The sequence below is a fragment of the Plutella xylostella genome, chromosome 18 (assembly GCF_932276165.1).
Source record: "Plutella xylostella chromosome 18, ilPluXylo3.1, whole genome shotgun sequence".
Lineage (NCBI taxonomy): Eukaryota > Metazoa > Arthropoda > Insecta > Lepidoptera > Plutellidae > Plutella > Plutella xylostella.
This window is the reverse complement of record NC_063998.1, coordinates 7,715,688-7,730,126: the sequence shown is the minus strand read 5'-3', so window position 1 is coordinate 7,730,126 and position 14,439 is coordinate 7,715,688.

Genomic DNA, 14,439 nt, shown 5'->3' with positions numbered 1-14,439 from the left:
ACTTTTAAATTTCGAATCCATAATGTTTCGACAGCTTGTACTTATATTGTCATCCTGCGGTGACGATTAACCAATCACCGAAGACCTCAGATATGTTTTTTCTTTCTTTAACAAATGATTTTAAAATACTATTGTTCGGAGGTTTAGTAAGAATGGTTTGTTAGGTGTTGCGGTCAGTTGCAAATATTTGTGAGAACTTTCCCCGTTTGTAAGGTAATGCGGTAATGATCGAAAATTTGGCAGGTCATCGGCTGACTTCGTCATTGCAAAGTACAGGAGAAGTTAAGTGTGTCAACACTTTCGTTGATTCTACATCCTTGAATTAAGAATGTAGAAGTAATGTTAATTTTAATTATAGGTATAATAATTAATTGATTTCATAACTAAATTAAGTATTTGTAATTTTTTAAAATTTTATTCAATATCTGCATAATACCCATTTCAAAACGTACCTCGTACGAATAGGTATTCGTGATTCAAAGAACTAACATGCCCAGACACACTTATCCTACTTTCAAACTTCCAACGAGGTCGAAGACCAAATTGCAGTTTTTGTTTTAATTACTTAAAAATAAAATCCAGCACTGCCAGTGCCCGGTAAACGGCATTCCAAAAACAAAACACCAAACAAACAGTTGAAAATTTTCAACAACAAAAAAAATCTCTTCATGTGCAAAAACGGAGCACTTTTGTAAACAAAAGCAAATAGCTCAAAGGCGAGGTCACATTTGCGGCGGTGGGCGCGTGCCGGCACATTGTTCCACGGCCTTATCAGCCGGCCGCGGTCAGATATCATCTGTACTACCCTTTACTTTTCATGCTTTTCTAACCCATACTGCAGGGTGCTATTTTTTAATATTTTTTAAATATGTAAATGATTAAGGTTCTTCAACTAAAATTTAATTCAGATCTTCAGGCCTTTTTTTATATTACATAATCACGGATTTAATGTGAGAAAACGTATCAAATGAAAAAAAACTTTAGCATGGCACAGACTGTACACTGTAACAGGAATCAAAACCTTTGATAGGCAATAAAATCATATCGTGTTGCGATACCACCAGTTTTCTACCCTACCCATCAAAACGTCAAAATCTTTAAAACAAACCAATAAATCACCAGCAAACGCTCCACCTACCAACCAAGGCATCACCCTGTAGCACAACAAAGAGCGCGTGGTACAAACAGGTACAGCCTATTGACCGGTCCACACAATGACCTGCCGGGTCGCGATAAAACTCACCCCGTATAGCGACCCCGGCCCCTGGGCAAGTGCGTTCAGGTGGTTTTAATTTTTGAAATTCGAATGCATATTTTATTATTTATTTTGTTCTATTATTATATTAGTCGCCAGTAAGTTTGCTATGTAGAACTTTTTGCTGCATGATTATACTTATAACTATTTGTCTTATTTTCGCGTGTATTCAAGAACAGAAACTCCTAAAAGATAATTATCATACAATTAGGGCCTGAATAACTTACTAGCGTCTTTATAAAGACATTAGCCATATGTTTGATGTGGTTAGTAAGGTTTATTTGAATATTCTTAGGCTTTGCGGTCAGCAGATGGCCACTATAGTATTGTCTTTATACTTTCACCTGTTGTTTGGTTTTTGGCAATTGGTAGCTTTCAAATATCTTAATACTCGTATTGGTGGTATGTAAAACCGGGTGGTGGTTTGCATGCAGGTCACTTTAAACTACAAGCTAATGTTAGGACAGCAGAATGTATGTTAAACACCGTTATGGCGTATACATACTATACCTGAGCATACTTAAACATCATCAAATCATAACCAATTAATAACTCTCCAGTTCTGGACATAGGCCTATCCCCAGCAGCGCGATATCACTCATTTCTCGAAATTGCGTGTCGTATATACCATCGGCCTTCAAGAAAAAGAATCATTCATCACGACCCATTACGTCCCCACTGCTGGGGCACGGGTCCCCTTCCAATGAAGGAAGGGTTTAGGCCTAGTCCACCACGCTGGCCAAGTGCGGGTTGGTGGACCCTAACACAAGCAAGCTTGTGCTGAGAGAGTTGTCGGGTAAGTGGGCAACCCGACTGTCAGACGTTTTCAAGCCGCCCGAAGGCCTCTGACTAGGCTTAACGACTGCTGCCGAAGCAGCAACCGGGACCTACAGCTTAACGTGCCGTCCGAAGCACGGAAGCGTCCAGAAAAGCACCACTTGAAATTGGTCACCCATCCAATGGCTGACCGTGTCAGTTGTTACGAACACTGAGGCCCGCTCGACTACGGACGCTTCGGAAGAAAAAGAATAAAGGACCGAAAAACACATTTTCGTATTTTTGTTATTAATTGGCAAAGTAGCTACTTTACTGTATTACATAATTGCGAACCGAAAATTTAGCCACTATCTTTCCCAAAGCTGCTCTCCTATAAATCATTGCAGATAGCTTCACTAACCTCTTCGGATCAAAACCTCATTTCGCAGAGCTCACCTACTCCACATTGCGTAACGCAAAAAAACAAAAGACGATCCTCTTTTCAACCAATGACAGATCGAATAAATCTCGCTGCTCCGAGAGATATGATTGGGCAATGTTTAATTGGTTGTGTCTATTGGTAATGAGTGGTAAGTGGCGTGTAATGGATGGTAGGATGAGGTTGCGTTGTGGTCGGTGCCCATTCACCGCGTGGGATGGTTCAGACAATTGATGTTGTATGGGATAGCTTTAGGATATCTTACTAATATTACTTTGTTCAAAGTTTTTGAGAACGTTTGTTACTCTTTGATGAAAAAACGGATGAGCCAATTTTGATGTTTTTCATTTATGAAGCTGAAACCCTGTAGGTAATAAAATAATATGCTTATAGGCTTATTTTTATCGAAGAATTGCCTCGGGAAAACTTTTTAATATGAAGCGAAACTAAGGATATTAAATATGCAAAAAATTATGAAAATTAATTAAATGCTGATTATGTAAAAAATTCAAATAATAGTTGCAATTTATCATCTTAACTGAAAAAAGCTTAAGTATACAAATATTTATGGGTGGTAAAACTTTAAAACTCTGAATTTATTTTGAATTATTCCATAGACAACTATTTAGTCTGTAGCATGACTGTGTATCGCCCACAAGCAAAAGCTTATTGTGCAGGTCGTAATAGTTTCTTAGTCCATAATATTCTTGAGTCAACTATAGCCTCTATTCCCATGACATTAAAGCTGTAAAGCAGTAAAAAATGATAGTGTGGCGGCATATTTATGAGTGAATACAATGATGGTAAAACAAATTGCTGTTAAATGAACTACGATGAATGAAGAAAGCTGGCCATCCGTCAAAGCATTATTAACCTTTTTTAATTTATAAGCATTATTTTGGTAACGAAGCTTCTATTACGAAATCACGTCTGCTTTTACTAATTGTAATTGTATTGTAATTGTATAAGAGTTTTTGGTTAACTTTCTTGAAGTTTTAGTCTAGATTAGGTACTTATGTCGTTACTAATCTACTAATTAGTACTAAGGTGTTTGATCCAATTTACGTAGGTAATATTTTGCTAATTTGAAACCTTTATTGTACAGTTGCTTAAACTAAAAGAGTGATATACTTAACAATTTAATTCTTTATATTTTTGAGTTCTATTGAACCATTCTAAGTACCTTAATATGATTTTTAAAACAAATGGATACTCAAATTCATATTTAAATTACTAAATAATCCAGTTTTTTTTGTGTAGGTAAGACAAAAAAATTTACAAAAAGCTGACCCATGGCTGTCACTACAGTATGGCCACACGTCAAAATACAGGGAGTGGTCACAGAAATGTATAGTCATCAACATAAATGGTTGACAGTGACATTTCGAATGTCTTGTTGCTATTTGCATACTAGCCAGTAAACCGCTGTAAACCACAACTATAACTGTTCTATTCGGCCATTCAAAAATGATGCTTTCGGCCAGTGAGATAAGAATTGGGATAGTTATTTATTAAAATAAATCAAAGTGGTCCTTCTTGTGACGAACTCGCCTCTGCTACGTCTGACAATTTGAATTTTTAAACAGGCTTTCACTATTTTGGTTGCTAGTTATTTTTTACATGCGTGTAACTGAATAAATAAATAAATTATTTCAGAGAACAAATGACCGGTGTGTTATAAGTGGGTTGGTATTTTCATATTTACATACCTAATATTAGTACTTGCATTATATTAAACGACATATACTTACCTTTTACTTTAAATTTTATACATTTATCCATATTAAAAATATATATGATTAAGTACTGTTAAGTAAAATACTTCATTATTTGCATAGCAAAACGGAAATAAATTTCTTATCTCGACAAAACGTTTAACCTCAAAACAACCAACCTCAAACGAAAACCTGCTTCATTCACGCGGCCGTTCGAAATTAAAAAACAAAAACATCCCACTCACGCGCTAGAGTACGAGATTTAAAAAAGGAACGTTCCAGATATGTATGAATGGACTTGCGCTAAGCACCGCGATACGTGTGATTAGACCCGCGTGGGCAGCGCTGTCAGCGCGGGTCATTGTGTGCGGTGGTAGACTGGAGAAGGGTAGAGGCGGCGTGGAGACGACTTGGTCATAGTTGCGGTGGTGAAACACCAGAGCTCTATGGTAATCGATAATGAAATACGATAATTGATAAAATAAATATTTTAAGTATTTGATGTGTAGAAGCCAAGCTAAGAAGGCAAAATAAATTAATATTTAGGTGATTAACTTATTATTATTAGATATGTAGTATTATAAATTTAAAGTAATTCAAAATAATTTTAGTAAGGTTGGTTGACATTCATAAAAAAACAGTTACGATGAATAGAAAAAGTTTGACTTAAACAAGCAAAAAGCTATATTTTTTCATCTACAAAAATTCTTGCTTACATAATTGTCATACGACATATGATATATATTTACATGCCACCTCTACACTCTTTTAACACTCGCCCGACTAGATTTGCATTGAATGAGCGCGGCTGGACACGCGCATCGTCGGCCTGTCATTAGCGGGCTCGCGCAATCTGTCGCCGCTCCACCCTGTTCGAAATTTGAAATTATTGTGTTCGACGCGCGCCCGCAGCGTTGCGACAGACGAGCGCCGATGTTCGATGAATTTTGAATTCGAATGACATGCAATTTTGACGACGACTGTACTTTTGAGGTCAACGCAATTTGTTGTTTCGTTAATATTTTGTTGCATTGTTGTTTATTTACACGCGAAAATATTTGTAAGTACCTAATTGAAAAAAATAACAATAGGTACTTACCTACTTACATTTTAGTACATATTTCTTATGTTTTTACTTCCTGCCATGAAATAAATGTTACTTACTGATTGGGATTAGGTAATATCCATTAATATTTAAACATCTCTTTCATTATTAATTACTATCGTAATGAAAGAGAATCATACATTGAAAGAAATTACTACATTAAATTTGCTTTATCGTCAGCAAGGTATAATTCCAAGACGTGGCTAGGTCCCTTATCTAAAGAGATGAAATAGAGCCTCCTCACATTGTATGTATGGACGGATACGGGTAGCGGGTAGCGGTAGGCTCACACATGTGATCGAAAAACTATACGGTCAGTACAAAAAGCGGCATTAAAAAGCTCTTTGTGCACCGGCCTTTGTCCGATGTTTTTTTCTAAATCCACCCTCATTTCAGTTTTTTCTGTAAAAAAAACCGTTTTATAAAATCTCAAAGGAGACGATGCGAATAATTCCATCGTTTCATGTTTCGTATGTTTTTTGGGAATTTGGTTTTTTTTTTTCAAAATGGCCACAGGCATTGTTGATTATATTGATCTAATCTTCTTTTGATAGACCTTCTTAGTTAGATGGACCCAGAATATCTTTTGTCCAGTGTTTTGAGAAAGGCTCGCGGGTAGCTGTCAGAAAAGTATTAGGAAAGAGTTGATAAATGATAAAAAGCATCTGGTTTAATCCAGATTACATCTTGTACCGATGCTTTGTACAATATGCATGTTTTTTTACGGAGGAGCCATATCGGGCAGGTAGAACGTCTACAATAGTAGCGATTTTGAAAGAACAGCATGAAATTGGAATCTGAAAAATTCTACTTAGGTACTTAGTCTAAAGTAAAGTAAAATTTTCAAGACGATTTTATGTTTTGTCATACATTCGAAATTTGTGCTTTCTAGTTTTGACATCATTGCGAGTAAATTAAAATGGATGCTTTCATTTTGGAAAATAGCTACTGGTGTTTTTAAACTCGATATTTTCTAAAAAATCATTATTTTTGACTCCAAAAAACTACCTTCGTTATGGTCATCAAACCTCTGTCCTAAGATTTTTTGCCAACATACGACATTAATTTGGATGTTCATATAAACATTATGTTTGATTGCGACCCTGATGCTATCTGAAACACATGTTGTGCAACTAATAGGTTTAAACAAAAAAAAACTATTTGGACAGAACACAAACATGAGGACATTATGGGAAATAAAAATAGTTCATTATATTTAGAGCTTTTGAAGATAATTTAATATATATGGACTGACTTAATATATAGGCAAAAGTGAGTTTTCACTTTTGCCTATGAAAAAATACTACTACCTACTTATTTTGTTCAGAATGACAAGCAGAGTCATATCATTCGGTTTTCTATACAACTTTTGCAATACCTATATAAGTACCTATTATTTTACATACCATAACGACTTTATTTAGCTGTGCTTTTACAATCACGTGACAAAGTTTATCTGTAAGCCAATTCAAAAACTTTCAACGTTCGGTTGGAATACACAGAAAAACGTGCGTATATCCGGTGAAGCCATTAAATAATTCTTCACCGTACGGCCGCCTCTTGAGATGATTTATGTAGAATGCTGGTGTCCATAACGTAACGGTACTATTCGTTTTTGCTGTAACTGAAAAAAGCTTGAAAGTTTAGACGACTCTGATAGAAAGATGTCTTAAGTGATAGTATGCTATTATAAATAACTCATTTTATGAATAGTGTTACTGAGCAATTGCACATGAAACAAAGCAACAAGAATTACATTATTGTTAATAGTAATAGACTTGGTAAAAAATTTGATGTTTTTATACGAATCTACCTAATTAATTTACTTATCATCAGGGTCCAGAAATTAATATAATTATAATAATCGAAAGATAAAGTTACGTGACGTGCGTTTATCATAAAACTTTTAAAAATACCAAAGATTCGGCCATACTGTCTGCATATTTTTTAGCGGTATCATATTTCACGGGATTTCATCCTATGGGTCAGTTTTGGTTTCTCTTTATTATAACCCAAAAGACGTCAAAATTCCGTTGATTTATGGAGTTATCATAAAAAACCAGGTTTTTATATTTGAACGGTATCATCTTTATATCACGCCTCTATCTATTGTTGTGTCATAACATTTATGATTCTCGACCACCCTCTTAAAAATGTGAATCCATTTATCAACTTCATCTCATTTAAAATTGCCAACACCTACGTTCCAAGTTATTATTATCTGTTTTTGCTTTTAATTAACGTCACCAAAACCGCACATATTAAAAACCTACAAGTCAAACATCCGGCGGTGTTCTCTTATTTGACTTTCGAACGTCAATTTGGACCACAAAAACCGCGCCGTTCCCACATGTGGCTAGGTTTTTTCTGGTCCCCGGATAAATAGGTCGCAGGTTATATTTGCTAGCAAGGTGCAAGCAGTTCTAACGGAACTGGGACTCAGATGGTGCCAAAATAAACGGAACGTATGTATTTTGTCGTAACGGTCATGGGATCGAGAGATGGTGGAGGATGCTTTTGTTTTACGAACGCAAGCTGCAAGTTTTGTGTTTGTATTAAAATTACCACTCTACTTTTGTCAAAAAGTGATATTGAAAATTTATGAACGACCCATAACTTAGCTTTACTTGTATCTAAATTTCGTTGAATACCTACTTCTTCTTTCGTGACAGTGAACATGCGAATTTTTATATTTGTCCAGACCAAAAAGAAGCAACTTTGATAGCATTCTGGTTGGCCTGGAGTAAGTCTTCCCGTGTACAGGTGGAAGGGCACAGGGGACAGGAGAGTAAATGCTCCATAGTCTGGGGGGCGGTACCACAGTCGCATAGGTAGGTACCAACGGTATACCTACTTAAAGTGGGTTGCATGAACAGATCCTACTAGAGTAACGTATCACTGGTTCCTTATTAAAGAGGTACTTATAGGTAAGTCCCTTCCACCCTAGGCAGTCAGCGAGTGAATCTGATATGGCTGGTCAATCTATTCACAACGCTAACTCAATCTCTAATTTAGCTCTTGTGTCACCAACACGATTTAACGAAAGCTGAAATTTCATAGCTTTTCAGTGACCAAAAGTCACAGCCCAAATCCTATTGGACGGGTCCCATGGGCCGTTCAGTCGAACACAGTGGTTATAAATAGTCGAATGCTGTGGACAAAAAACAACACAGACCGAGAGTGTGCCCACACATGGGGCAACTTTGCGCAATATGGTTTTTGACCCTTGGCACCAGCGGATATTTGTTTTATAGAATATCCCACAGGAGATGGCGAAGAGTATCTTAGTTTGGTTTAGTTGATCTATATATCTATGAATTTAATTAATTCATTATAAATTTATATATAGGATCCGAGATTGGCTATTTACTTTATTTTGTAAAATATTTTAAAGCGTGGTTGTTGATGTAATCAGTTATCAATAGTTATTAACTTTAATCATTATCACATAGTTATATCAAACTTATAAGTACGAGTATATATTTTTTTAGAATTAAAACTTTTACCTATCGAGTAGCATTGCACAAAAAAGCATTATTTCAATAGTTAAACCTAAGCCTACGTCTCAAGCATGACAATATAATAAGATCGCATTACTTCATAAATCAGGGGCGATGTAAAAAATAATAATGGTGAGATACCGTTATATGCACATGTGTGGGGCACTCTCTGTCACCGTGTCTTGTGGTTGGATGAGACAACAAAAAATAGAGCATCCGCGACCTAGCGAACGATGTTAATGCACAACACTTTTCACTTGGGCAAAACATTTGAATTACACGGGTAAGATTATTATAAGGTTTGTTTATTATAAACAGTACTCTAGTAAATTTTGGGCTTAAGTATACCTACCAATGCTTATTAAATACTTCCTACTGGGTACGCAATGAAGTTAGGTTAAAAGCTTCAAAATCATCATTAGCAATCGTCTGCTGGTAGCTTCCCAACGACAAATTGAATTTCGTTATCTAAGTAAGTATACATAGATTGTTTCCATAAGTAATATATTATCTTACTAATTCTAAAACCATCTTCTCACAACTCCGTTATGCACTATGGTTCGCGTCCACAAGGCGCGTGGACAAAAAATGTAGAGCGTAGGAGTTCTTTGTTCGCAACCATGCAATTATATCTGCCGGTAGTTGTGATGGCACCTCGACCCGATGGGAAAAGTGACACGGAACTATCAATTGGATGTTTCTAGAATTTCTAGATTCTATTTTCACTATTATTTATAACTTGAAAATGTAAATGACGACCGAATGGCGTAGTGGTTAGTGACCCTGACTACTGAGCCGATGGTCCCGGGTTCGATTCCCGGCTGGGGCAGATATTTGTTTAAACACAGATATTTGTTCTCGGGTCTTGGATGTGCCCGTAAAATGGCAATAGGCCCGCCCCCTATTACATTGGGACTAACATAACACTCTGGCGAAAAGTGGGTGCAGCAATGCACCTCTGCCTACCCCGCAAGGGAGTACATTAGTACAAGGCGTGAGTGCGTGTTTTTTTTTTTTTTTTGAAAATGTTTTTGCATGGCTTTCAAATCATATAAAATGGTAAGTTAAATTGGAATTGTCAAACAATATTTTGCGTACCATTTTTCTGACTGAAATAAGTTTGCAAATATATTATGTTTTTATAAATAAACTTGTAGGTATGTCTACGAATTGCTCCATATCCGAAGTAATCTTAATAATTCCTTGTTTCATAAACATACGTTCTACAACACCAGGTATCTATAGCCCCACATAGATGTCCAAGCCCGCATGTGGGCAGCACACTGTGTCCCTGTTGGCGACCACGTGTGCCGTCCCCCGCCCCCCGCGCCTCTCACACCATGCTTCACCCCCGCGGCCCCCGCCCCCGCACACCATGCCTCACCCCCGCTGGGACTTCACCCGAGACGCTGATGGCACTGGGGTCACGGGATCTGGTGATCGGCGATTGTTTTTGCGTGAGTTGTGAGTTTAAATGGTAAGTCGTTGGTCTGTGCGTTGGATGGATGAAGAAGGATTGATCAGACATGTTTTTCTATGGGATTCATTCGGCAGACATGTCACCTGACGACACCACTATCAGACATAGGAACAGAGAGTGACTTTGCGACACGATCTGATGCAACCTTATGCTGTCGGCTAACACTTTGCTACTGTATACCGCAGATTAATGAAATACTATCCCTATCCGGTTTAAGCTGTCCTAGTTTAAAGTCTACACACATTCCACCGTTAGTCTTCTCTCACAGAACGTCACGAACAAATTCAGCAGTCACGTCAAGACGCTACCGCGCCACAAACCTAATAATTCCATCCCTGTCCCTCCTCATAACCCTTGACGCGTCACAATGTATCACTCAGCCACGCACGCCTTCCCGCTACCGGGGGGTCACTCTATACTACCGAAAAACGAACGAACGAGAGCTATCTTACAATCGGGACGTTTAATACAACGAGATAGAGTCGCAGCGCGCGCAGGGCCTCTCCGAAACTTCGTTTGTCATCGAATAGAGTGACCCCACTGTCACAGGCCTGGCCCAGTGTTGCCATAAATCGCTAATATTTACGAGGAAACCGCCCGAAACGTGACCGGCAGGACGTGATGATCTTTCGTTTGTTTCCAAATACATAGGTGTCGCGTGAACGCTGCTGTGTCATTGCGTCACACTTGAGGGTTAAAAAGCGATCTCTTATTTACCGTCTTGACTACTGCTCTAGCCGTGGTGGCGATGGCGTAGGGTTAAGCTTCGCTGCATCACATCCTAGCATGTAGTATTTAAATTTTATGAGTAATTAACGAAGGTAAATGTAATGATACGATATAAAAAAAATCTTACACTTCAACATTGAGAGGAAACAGATATGCAGCACGTCAGGGATTACAGTTTTTTATTCCGTATTGATGTTTATTATACCTCTAGTTTAGATATATTTACCCGTCGCTTGTGATCTTGCTTCTATTTCCAATAACTAGGCTAAATAAAAAATTCTCTGCCTACTAATGTTCGAGAGCCGATATCACATCGGTACCTAAACTCCGTCGATAGGAATGACCTCCTAGCCCTTGATGAATCATAAAGGTACAAACAGACTATCGAGCCAGCGTAGGAGGTAACAGAGGTAAAGACGTGTTTACACATGGCGACGTGCGATCAATCTCCATCAGTCGGCCACGCATTATCAGTAGATCAGCTTGCTACGTTTGTTGGGTTTAAGAAAGTGTAGATGTGGCCGTTATTGGACAAAATTATATAGTTAGGTGAAAAGTTATATAAGATTGATGAGTGATTTGTAAATTAATTTGATTACTTACTATAAATTTAAAAAAAAATACAAGCTAGCTTTTTTAAATAGTCTTTCCGATGACCTTAAACCTGCAAATAAAACAACTGCAATTCTAGGAATACCTGTTAATAATTAATCTAAATAGTGAATCTTAGACCAGGAAATTTATTTTATGGGATAGGTAATTACGACCACCTAAACCAAATTTGAAGAACCAGAACCAAATTTCAGTAACTATGCAGCAGATAAACAGTGAATAAACGGCTTATGCTGTAAACATAATTATTTCTTCGGCACCTCTAAAACTTCCTAAAGCTAACCGTGAGAACATCGCAGTCGTCCATCACAAGTTTATCGCGAGAACACACGGCGTTATCATCAGAAGAAAGCTGAATTTCAACACTTACACACCCGAAAACTTATTGTTTTCGCCGGACGTACGTGACTGCGAAGGGTTATGAAAAAACAAACATACATCTGAAAATAAATAAAATTCACTGAACGCTCTGGAAATGAAAAACAAGCATTATTATAGTTGGTAAAGATATTCATTTATTTGCTTTGGACTACCTACCCTTTCATCATAAGACCGCTTTTTAGGGTTCCGTAGCCAAAATGGCAAAAACGGAACCCTTATAGTTTCGTCATGTCCGTCTGTCCGTCTGTCCGTCTGTCCGTCTGTCACAGCCGATTTACTCGGAAACTATAAGTACTACAGTGATGAAATTTGATGGGAATATGTGTTGTATGAACCGCTACAAAAATATGACACTAAATAGTAAAAAAAAAGAATTGGGGGTGGGGCCCCCCATACATGTAACTGAGGGATGAATTTTTTTTTTTCGATGTACATACCCGTGTGTGGTATCAATGGAAAGGTCTTTTAAAATGATATAAAGTTTTCTAAAAAACATTTTTCTTAAAGTGAACGGTTTTTGAGATATCAGCTCTCAAAGTCGTAAAAAGTATGTCCCCCCCCCTCTATTTTTATAAATACGGGGTATAAAATTCTAAAAAAAATAGAGGTGATGCATGCTAATTAACTCTTTCAACGATTTTTGGTTTGATCAAAGTATCTCTTATAGTTTTTGAGATAGGTTGATTTAAGCTACGGAACCCTTTGTGCGCGAGCCCGACTCGCACTTGGCCGGTTTTTTATAACTAAAATCCTCGTGTTTTAATGTATAGGAAACGAATAAACACTAGATTTATTTGTGAACCGTAAGAGATACAATATAAATGATAAAATATTATTATAATACTTATAGGAGTTTCTTCCTAATGTCCCTGCTTAGTTACCAATTACTCGTACAACGTCGTGTATTTACTGAAACCACCTTTATAGGTAGTTTTTATAGGTAGGTACACTTTCTATCAACAACTTTCGTTTCAAAGTGCGAAAACTGTGTCAAGGGTAGTTTTCAAAGAAACTCCGAGTTCTTTATACGCCGATGCCACTTTCTGTTACAGTTTAGAAATAGCGTATAATGTCGACCGGCGTGGATCTGTGACCCGGTCTCACCATCGCTCATGTTCGTGCGAGGGATCCGGAGAAAAACGGTGTAACTCATTTTTGGGACAATTATTTATTACACTGAATTGCAATGAAAAAGTTCCACCATCCATTAACATTGCGTATGTCACTGGAACTCTTTCATTGGTCGTGAATGTATTATACGTTTTTTTTAATACCGCACTTTTACATTTTGTCTGTCCGCGATTTGTTTTTTTTTTACATAAAGTTATATTATTCTTTTTTTTATAAAAACAAATTTAGTAATCATAAATATAAAAGTTAAAATACTTGTGTTATGCCACTTTTGGTTCAACACCGCACTCTAAACTCTCATATGAATCTCCAGATTCGCCATTCAGCTGCCATCAACTGTGTGTTAGTAATAACTCTTTTTAATATCCTATTTGATTAGGCACATAAACCGCCACAAAAGGCTTTAACGGTGTCAGCGAGGCTATTCAGAAGGCTTTTTAGCTATGATTAATCTTTACTCTAATTCACAATTCGTGTGTTCAAAACATCAAAACCTTATGAAGCACATGAATGGTACTTTGATAAATTTTATCTACTCACGTAACCTAAGCTGAGTATAAGTACCTAGGTATAGATTGCATTATTCTTGCAGTATGAGTGATAATATAGATTATCGTAGGTGCAATATCAATGTTAGTATGTATAATATCTACCGAAGGCCATACCCAATACCCATAACTATAAAAAATAATAAGTCCAGAAATTAAATTAATATTCCTAACAGATTCCCATCGCAGTATCCCCGGTAGTAGAACTACCGGTGTTTGTAAAAAACCTACCGTTACGAATTCCCCGAATGACCTCAACATTCGCGTTAAGATTGTCGCGAGATATCGAAAACAAAAGATTTTATGCGACCCTAGCCATAAATGTTTTGATATATTCTGGAGGAGATCGCCACATCTCATCGTAAATAAATTTAGAAAAAAGAATGAAACAACACACTGACCACCTGTTACGAGGGTATAAATCCTGTTATATCAAAATATCGTATTTTTGGTCCATTAATTATGGAGAAATTTATTTATACGGACAAATCGCCCGACTCGGTGTTTTTTGAAGGACATGGTGGCGGACCGTCGGCAAAAAAAATCTAATTTAAGTGCAATATTTATGGTCGTAGATAAGTTGATGGTAGGTTATGGGAAGTTCTATTTCAATTGGATTATATTCGGAACAGATTATAAAAAAAAAATATGTTAAGATATTCCGGTATTATAAAAGTTGGTATGAAAATGCCAAAAGGCAAACTTATTTATTCTTATCAAGATTAGACAGCCAAACGTTTCAAGTGATACTACACCGGCTTGATAAACCCTTTGTTTATTGCACAAAC